Consider the following 9,809-nt stretch of genomic DNA (forward strand, 5'->3'; position numbering starts at 1 on the left):
CCCACAACTTTACTGTTATGGTTCACTCTCCCCGCTGCCGTTGTTTTAAGCAGCAGCGGCAGATGTTTTTCCAAGAAAAAGCTCCAAAAAGCCAGAGCACGCCACCTGCTCAGCAGCAAACAGCAGACGCACAGTTAGAGACTCGCTGGTGAACATGGCGGAGCATTTTACAGTCTCAGGAGCTGGTGGAGACCAAACGCAGAGCTAAAAGAGAGGGAATATTGGACTTTCATTCATCAGCTGGACATAAACACAACTCCAAATGACGTGTATATATCTAACAAGTTCCCCACATTAACTTAAATTTCATCTATATTGTTAAGTTTGTGCTGCCCAAAATAAATCAGTTATTACAGGCTTAAAGGAGCAGTGTGTAGCATTTTGCGGAACTTATGAGCAGAAATGGAATATAATATTCATAACAGTGCTTTCATTAGTGTATAATCACCTGGTTGCTTTAGCTTAGAATGAGCCCTTCATACCTACATAGGGAGCGGGTCCTCTTCATGTTGCACTGCCATAGTTCTACAGTGGCAGAGAACAGACAAACTAAACACTGACTCTAGAGTGAGCCTCTGAAGTTTTTACTTCACCTGAAGGCCTCTGCAGTTCCCCGGACTGTGTGAAACTGCGGTAACAACTGTCTGAGTTCCGTTGCTCCTTAAATAGAGTTATTACACTAAGCATGGCCTCTGGGCAAGGAGAACGATGTTAGCACGGTTTCGACCTCGGCGGCTCACGTTACCGCAGTCTTGGAAAGGGAGGAGTGAGTGGAGAAGTATTCAGTTGTTTGTATCTGCAACCACACTGCTAGATGCCACCAAGGGGTCAACTGTATGTTAAGCGGTTAATTCAAAATTCTCAAAATAGGCTGCATGGGCTCAATATGTTAGAGCTAACGAATGATTAGACAATTAGTGCACAAGGAAAACATTTGTATGAAACCAGCAGTCAGTCATTGCTTTTCTTTGTCAAGGGACATTCAGGGTCATTGTGGTTGCACTCAAATCAGAGCTTCAGACATCTGTCACACTAAATATACTTCACAGTCACAGGTTGTCATTTTGGATCCGTTGTCAACCTCGAGAGGGCGGGTCCCAAGCCAAGTTCAGATGACATGACTTTCAAAGTGATCAGATTTCTGCAATGTTCACACTACACAACTTGCAGTCTTGTAATTTGGATTCTTGAAGTTGATGGGATTTTATGACCGACCAGCAACAGGGTCACGTGCTACAAGATCCTTTATCTGGCATCCCCCCATGAGGCTCTCCAGACCATGTTTGTCACGGGCATAATCATGCTTGTTTATGCTGTAATATCGCGTGACTATTCACGTACACTGGGCATGCAGTGGGTGCCGGTGTTGAGTCCTACTGGTTTTCAAGCCTACTGGTTTCCTTCCATGCGTGTGTTGTGTTCGTGTAACAGCAGCAGCTGTTTTCTGCCTCTGCTGCCAGATTCACACATTCACAAACATATTGCTGGAGATCTAAAAGCCACATCTCATATATATTGCAGGGATTGCGAAAATATATTTATGGAAAGATCGCATCAACCTGGATTTGAACTCTGTCGAGCAAAACAGTAAAATATTCAAAAACGGCCGCGCTACGCGATCCACCAGTTGCATCTTACGACGACCACTAGCTGCTTTCCTTGCCGGTGGCTGATCATGATTTGCAGAGCCCGCCCTCAGTAAACTATCAATGGAGAAATCCAAAAACAGAAGAGTCACGGAGGAAAATAGAGAGTTTAATTCTGCGTGGACGTATTCATTTGCTTTCACTGCCAACGATGCTGGCTTACCTGTATGCTTGATATGTGGCGAGAAATTTGCAAACAACAACAAATGTAATGTTGAAAGACACTTCCAGAACAAACACACAGCATTAGCTGAAAGTATCACGCTGGAGATGAGCGAAAAAGAGCGATTCCTCTGCTGCAGCAAACTCTCCTCTTCATCAGAGTTTGATATTGTTATAACACGTAAAATAGCAATAAAATGTCAACAAGTGTCTTTATTCTTGTTCTATAATTTCATAAATACAACAAACTATAGTTTTTGTACATATAATATATCTATATATAAAACTTTATAAACTGACATCAAATAGCTTTTGCGGCTTCAGACGAATTTTATTTGGTGGAAAATAGATCAAAATGTCCCTTTGGACAGTAAAGGTTGCCGACCCCTGAACTAGACCTAGAAACAGCTCATTCTACCAGAACTACCTCTGCTGTGACACTATGCTTCACTGAATACACCAGTTCACCCACATTGTCCTTTTCCAAATCAGTGGTTCGGATAACTGCATTATGATTAACGTGGTTTTCAGATTATGATCTGATTATATATACAGTACATACATGCATGCATATGCAGTCAGGGGAGACTTTGTTTTGCCTCCAGAGCAGAAGTTCGGGCTAACCCCCTTCACTTCAGCAGCTGGGAACTGGACACAGGAACTTCATTTGGGTCTTGAGAGGTTGCAGCATCTCAACCCCAATTTGTTGCACCTCTGTGTTGGCTTCATGTCTCAGTACTTGGATCGGTTACAGTTGCGCGTGTCAGGGTGTAAGTGGTCTGCGAGAACAGGGCTTCATTGGATTCATCAACCCAAACCAGAATGAACTGTAGTCCGAGACTTTTTTTTTTGTTGTCAAATATTAAATGTGGAAAAGCAGGTGTTCTGTCCTCGACGCGACTTCATACCAAATACGCAACATTTTGCCTGCCTGACTTTGTTGACTTGCAGAAGTTGCTGATTTGGTATTTTGTCCTTTTTCTGAATTGATCGGCGCCAATCACAACAGTAAAGCGTTGATGCTTCTTTTGAAGGTGAACCTCCTGTCCTCTTTATTTAAATCATTGTCTGATCAGCTGAATCAAAGTGAGATCTGAACAGAGAAGTTGATTTTCCCATTAAATGCAAGCAGGCCCATGTGATTGCAGTAACCCACAACAGCCTCTATTGAGTCTTCAATTATCCGTCCATTTTTGAGCCAGAGGAGACACTTTTGTATCTCTGAAATAATTGGATACATAAAATCCATATAGTGAGCAATAATAGCGGATGTCTATTCATGTAGAAAAGGAGAGGCAAGTATAAGTCAGACGGGGAGATCAATACAACAATTTCTATCAGGCTTTTCCTCAGGCTATCTTTATGAGCAAGTGAGAGAGGCCTAAAACTACATCTACTTCATCTGATGATTGACATTCTGTATTCAACCGAATGCTATGAAGGCAATTTTGTATAAAAATAAAGGAAAACATGAAACAGTTGAGGGATAACAATGCCAAGATTGTAATTCTTTCTTGTGTGGTTCCTGCTCCAAAAAATACATTCTTTTTCATATTTAGTTTTCTCACTCAAAAATGTTTCTGCTCGTGACTTTGGAGAGAACTGTGGCATAGTCACATAGCGAAAGCAAGTAGTTAATTAATATATTTAGATTCTATTAATCTGTATACTTAGCCTATCCTGAACTGTTTTATCTATGCAAAGAAACCTTTCCATTCAGGTTTCTCTGGTTAAGGAAGCACTTTGTGTCAGGATCCCTGGGTACATCCCAAGTCTCTTAATTGTCGTTTCCTCGCTCCTCGCTCGAACCGGAAGTTGTTCTGCTCCGCCATATTGACGGCCGTCCCAAAGCTCTTGTTTAGCTCGGAGGAGCCATGAGCGAGGACCCACAAGAGCAGCCTTCCAGGAAGTATTTTAACGGCCGACACGCCCCCTCATTGTTCATCAGTTATGTGATTGGACGCTGCAGCCGATTGGACTGATGAGATGTTGTTCAAAATGTAAACAGTGATGACGGATCAGATTAAACTCCAGTTTATATTTGATTAGTTTTCTGATTCACCGTCTGGTTTAAATATATGTTCATTGTAGACTGAACAACAAAAGGACCACAAACAACTTTCTTCATTTATTAGAATGATCAGCTGTGATCTGATCCTCCGTCATCAGAAACAGACGTCGCTTCACGTGACGCAACAGAGGAAAGGACGTCTCATGTCTCTCCTCTTGAACCCTAAGCCTATTTTTAGGCCTCTGCTCGAAAGTTGCACAACCATAATCAAGAGAGTGTAGATAGATTTTTTTTTTATTACAGAAACACGTGAGATTGGTAAATATTGTGTAACTGTTACTGGTTAATAGTAAATGAAGATGCACACAGCCCAAATTGAAAATTGTCAGGTTCGCCTGAAAAAAAAAGCAATTTTACTGTTAACATTTTTTTTTATGAGGCCCTGGCTAGCCTAAAAACTCATAGCACAACAGGCCAGGAGTCTCTAAAAAAAATGTTCAGGCGAAATCATTATTTTGGAACCAGGTGTTCCAGCTGTTCCATTGTACTTTTATATAACTATATATTTCACTTGTTTAATCACTAATAGTGTCAATACATCCAAATCCAGCAGGTTGGCATCATTTTGAGAGCCAGAATCCTCTCTAAGGCTGTAAACCATGGATGATTCTCATCTGAGCTCCAGTCTTCATGTGTGTGTTGGGAGCTCAGAAAGCCTTATGATTGGTCAATTTTAGAAAATGACACAATTTTAGACGCGTCAGAGTCTCAGTGATGCGGTGGTAGAAGCCTGCTTTTGATTGACAGAGTCTTTAGCCCGTAAAAATCGAAGAAATGCCTTCCAACCCCGTGCGTAAAATTCCATTCGCCAAAAGCCTGCCCGCCTTCCCCTGGGTCCCACAAGTTAAGTTAACCCCCCTTTCTCCAGGAAACAGAGAAGAGAGACACAGGACATACATAGCAACACTGTAGTTTAGCTGGGAACGGATTATTGGACCTTTTTCTTCATGATTCTTCTCAAAGTAAGAAACTTTCACGTTTTTTTCTGCTGTTGAGTGGCTGGTGTTGTGGTGCTTGTTGGCTTGTATCTCTGGAAAGGTTTCACGGAGAGAAATTCTGAAGATATCTCTGGATTCGTGGTCGAATTCTCTTGCTGGTAGAGGTATTGGTCGGCCATGCTAGTTGTTACCTCTTTGTTTGTGGCCTTCTCCGGAGTGCGAAGCTCGCCGACTCAGGGCGAAAAATCGTGATATTGTGGACAATCCTCTTAGTTAGTTCGTATAATGGTGTATAATTGTGTTTGCAGTGTGTAAAATGGTTTACATGATTACGTTGCTCAGAATTTCTTCGTTAATTTGGTATATAGCATGTGTGTAGCATTAATAATGTTTATTTATGACAAGTCCATTCTACGACATTCGGAACCGAATCTCGGAACCGAACGACGACCAAATGGGGGTACTTCGGGTCCAGAAGGGTAAAACATATTTCCTTGTTTCCTCTCGGACGCAAGTGAGGGAAACGGGGATGCAATTAAGAGACTTGGGATGTACCCCCTGTCAGACCAGACACCTCCCATGGCCGGACCCCTGATTGGTACACAGCTACAGACACTTCAGTTAATTACCTCCTGTGGGCTGACACACCAGACCCTGATCCCACTAATGAGATCTGGGCAGCATTTGAACCCTGGTCTTCCAGACCTGTGTTGTCAGTCCGTACAGTCTTCATGCCGGTACTTCATTCCCAAACCAGCTTCTACCTTATGCCTACTCGCCTGCCTGCCACCCTGTGTCGGACCAAGGGATCCACACAGTAATCCTGCCTTCCTTCCGGTATCTGTCCACGGAGAACCACCACGTCGATCCTGCATGCTGTCCCGTATAAAATAAAGTATTTTCTTTTCCTCAATTTCTGTCTCGTGGTCTTGCTATTGAGTCCTGTCCAGAACTCCCTTGACACTTTGACGAAAGTGGGAGTTATAAAATGAAGCTCTATTCTATGTCCGGTCAGGAAGAATACACTCTTGTATGCTTAGGCTAGTTTATTTCTCATACATCTGCCATTCACTCCTCAGGCATGTTCACTCATGTTCTTGCTGTCATTGTTCGAGGCTGTCAATCATGAGATCAGCTGTTTAGATCAGCTGGTCTCTTCTATCCAATAGCAGAATGACATGGTTAGCCAGTCATCTTGCTGCTGTCTTATTTAAATATGATTTTCTCTTTACCTTCAGTACGTTCATGCTGCTGTTACGCACCCCTCCGCCTCCCCATCTCCACCCAGTCTTCACAGAGAATTTTGAATCACTTAAAACTTCTCGCTCCACTTATAACTCCCTCAGGACCGCACGTTCCTGTCAGTCTTTCACCTGAGTCTCCATTCTAAACACCGGGTAACCGAGGTAACGGGTGCACACATCATCTTTTTTTAAACGAGGCTGGCTTTAGGGGACTGTGATGTTCCCAGGCCAGATGAGGTATATAATCCCTCCGGATGTCTGAGCACATTTCTCTAAGGCCGAACACACGATCCCCTTCTTTCAGTCACTACCCAAAGCGTGTGACCATAGCTGAGGGTCGGAACGTAGATTAACAATAAATTCAGAGCCTTCCGGCTCAGCTCCCTCCTCACCATCGGCGGCCAGGTCATTTGGCTTTTGCTAGAGTAATGTTATATTATTGAATTATATTTATTGATGCATTACCATGTTCCTCACTTTAAAGTTGCAGCTGGTAAAGGTGGAGTTCATTTGAATCACTTTATATACTGCTGGTTAGTTTAGTCTATAATATATATGTAATATATTTGTTTTGTTTTGGTTTTTTTTTAAAGCTTTGTTTAATTTATTCTTAAATGGATCCCCTATTTTACTTGAAACGAGAGAATATTGATTAATTATTTGATTATGTATTATTTATAATTCATTCAATTTGAAAACTGACTAGTTGTTGACTACATACAGCCGTTAATACAACTGTTGGCTACTTCAATATATATGGGACTAAATCATTAGACATTATTGTGATGTTCCGGACCTTTGCATGAGGAAATTCTCTTTAAATGGACCTCGTTGAATTTGAATTGAATACCCCTGGTGTAGGAGAACTACGGTAGCAGCTGCAAAAACCCAGAGTTTTAAAATGTTCTGTTCTACACTAGACACAAAGTGGTGCAACATGTAGCACTCTGTGACGAGGACCGGCTCCATACACAGATATAAACAGCTCATTCTAAACTAACAAAAACACTTTCAGGTGATTATACACTAAAGAAAACTTGCGTATTAAAACTTTTTCCTTCACCTTCAACATCACTTAATTGTTCAATTTAATCCAAATATCAATTCCTCCCTTGTGGTGTCCGTAAAGGATGATTATGTCCCCGGCACTAGTATTTCCTGCGTATCCTAGCCTGATGGCAAATTATACCAAATCAGAAATATTTATTCCTTGAGTAATTTTATTTTTCAATTAAATGAGATTCTTTTACATCTAAGTTTCCCTATGCATATCATCCTTCATGGCCACTCCATCTCTAGGATTATCTGAATCAGTTGCTAATGTAAATGAGATGAAATAAGAGGCGTGTCCGGGGAATACACATCTCCCTCCGTCTATCTGATAACACACAACTTCATGACAAAGAATGAGTCTTTATTTTTCCTGCCGTCTTTTGTGTTGGTGACTTCATCACCCGGCTAAACACAGCCTTAAAACTTTCTCAAACGAGTGAGTGGGGTAACCTCACAAGTGATTATACAAGTCGAGTTTAAACCAACCGCCGTCCAAACCATGAAGTGGAAATAAATCAGAAAGTGCATCGCCTTAATCACAGCTGCTCTGAATGTCCCCGATTACTCCCCAACAGCTTCTCATTCCTCCTGAATACTTTAGGGGGGAATTTTGCCACCTTTTATGTGGATGCCCAATGAGTGTTGATGATAAATGCAGTGAACTGAAGCAATAAATTCCTCGGTGTGTGCTATATTGACTGAGGAAGTCGTTTTCCTGTCTGTATCAGGATGCTTTAAGCACGAGCTTCTGTTGCTTGTCCCGCTGGCCAGATCCTCTTACACGACCTCTCGCCTGCATTTCTTCAGCCATTTTACTCTGGCACTAAGCAATGCAGCTGAATATCCGAGTCAGCCAAAACACTATCAAATGTATCCCGTTCCATAACATCCTCTGCACTCATATGTTGGAACACCATTTTCATTGCTGCAGGGACCAGAGATCCGGCTGAAGTTCTTTCTTGCATCCGACTACATCACTGTCACGTCAAATGCAAGCACTGGATGCAGGATGATCAACAGATTTGACTGATGTTTTGAAACCTTCGAGTTCGGCAATTCCGTTGTTGCCATCTTGGAATACGGTGATTGCCATGTTGTTGTTTTTTGCAACCGATGAACAGAAGTTTCCATATTTAGAATGCGGAGGAGTGACCTAGAGATGCCGGATACGGCTCTGGCAGCGGCCTGTCACAGTAAGCCCGCCCTAAAGCATCCCCTGCTTTATGGTCTGTTTGACTCTAAATGGACCATCATTTACTAAATGAACATCATGCTGTGTTGAAGAAGACTTGAAACTAGAGATTGAGACCATAAACTCATGTTTACAATGTTTACTGAGGTAATAAATCAAGAGAGAAGTTGAGTCATTTTCTCATAGACTTCTATTCAATCGGACTTATTTTTGCGACCGGAGGAGTCGCTCCTGGTCAGTAGAGAGAATGCAAGTTGTATACATGAACACAACAGAGTTACAACACATTCAATGCAGTTGATATCAATTATTAATATAATATGGCAAACTGCATTATATTTTGGGTGGCCAGTGCTACGACCGGCTCAGAAGTCGCAACATAAGGAGGGACACAACACCAAATTAGATTCAAAAACCAAAGGGACAACATTGTCACGCCCCTTTTTGTGACGGATTTCAAGATTGAAGTTTTGAGCCATAAGGGCCCAACGCATGAGTCGTTGGTTGCTATTGTACATCCGTGATAGGAAAACCAGAGGGTTATGATCTGTGAACACGATTACTGGCTGCGGAGTCGAGCCCACAGAAGCCTCAAAATGCTGGAGGGCCCAAAGCATAGCTAAAGCCTCTTTTTCGTTTGTAGCAGCTTTGTGTTGTGTTTTGATTCAGCTACACATTATGTCTTTTTGGCTCCAACCAGCCGTTTATTCATAGGACAGCATATATGTAGCACATCTGGTAATTAACAGAAGCACATTAGGGTGTCTCACAGCCCACCTCGTGATCACAAACTCCGGGAACTGCCAAAGCAACGAAACAAACGCTTTAGCTAGCTGTTTGTTAGCATGCTACTAATGCTAAATAAGTTAGCAGTAAAAAACATTTTCCCTAGAAATTATAATCGAAACAATTCTACGGACAAAAGGGAACTTATACAGATATCACAACGGAGCTTGTGATATCTGGGCGCACCACTAAAGTCTGCAGGCGCCCAGCAGGAAACTAATGAGAATAAGTTGTAGGCTAAATGATATTTACAGAAATATAATATTTGAAAAAGAAAAATGCAGACTCTGAACTGGGCCCTGGACAACATTCTAACCCAGATGAAAAGCCTCGTAAGGATCAACACATTGAGAGACTTGTCATTAAATTGTCAGCATATATCCGGCCCTCGGTACGACGGCCCACCAGAACATATCATTGTTCATCATAACTGGCCACCACACCACAGAGCTCCGGGACGAAACGTGGCGATGTGAGCTGGCTTTATGTGCAACATAACGAAGCATCTCACTGCGCTAAACCTCCAGCTTGAGGGACGTGTGATCACAGACATGTGTGATGCAGTAAAAGTCTCCTCCGCTGTGTTCTCGACTGCGCATTTTGCTGATAACTGGGCGCACTTGGCACGGAGTTCACTCGGCGATTTGATGACTTTGCAGCTCAGAAATTTAAATTTGGACTGCTCAGCAATCCGTTTGCAGTTGAAGTGGAAAGAGC

The sequence above is a fragment of the Pholis gunnellus genome (assembly GCF_910591455.1).
Source record: "Pholis gunnellus genome assembly, chromosome: 14".
Lineage (NCBI taxonomy): Eukaryota > Metazoa > Chordata > Actinopteri > Perciformes > Pholidae > Pholis > Pholis gunnellus.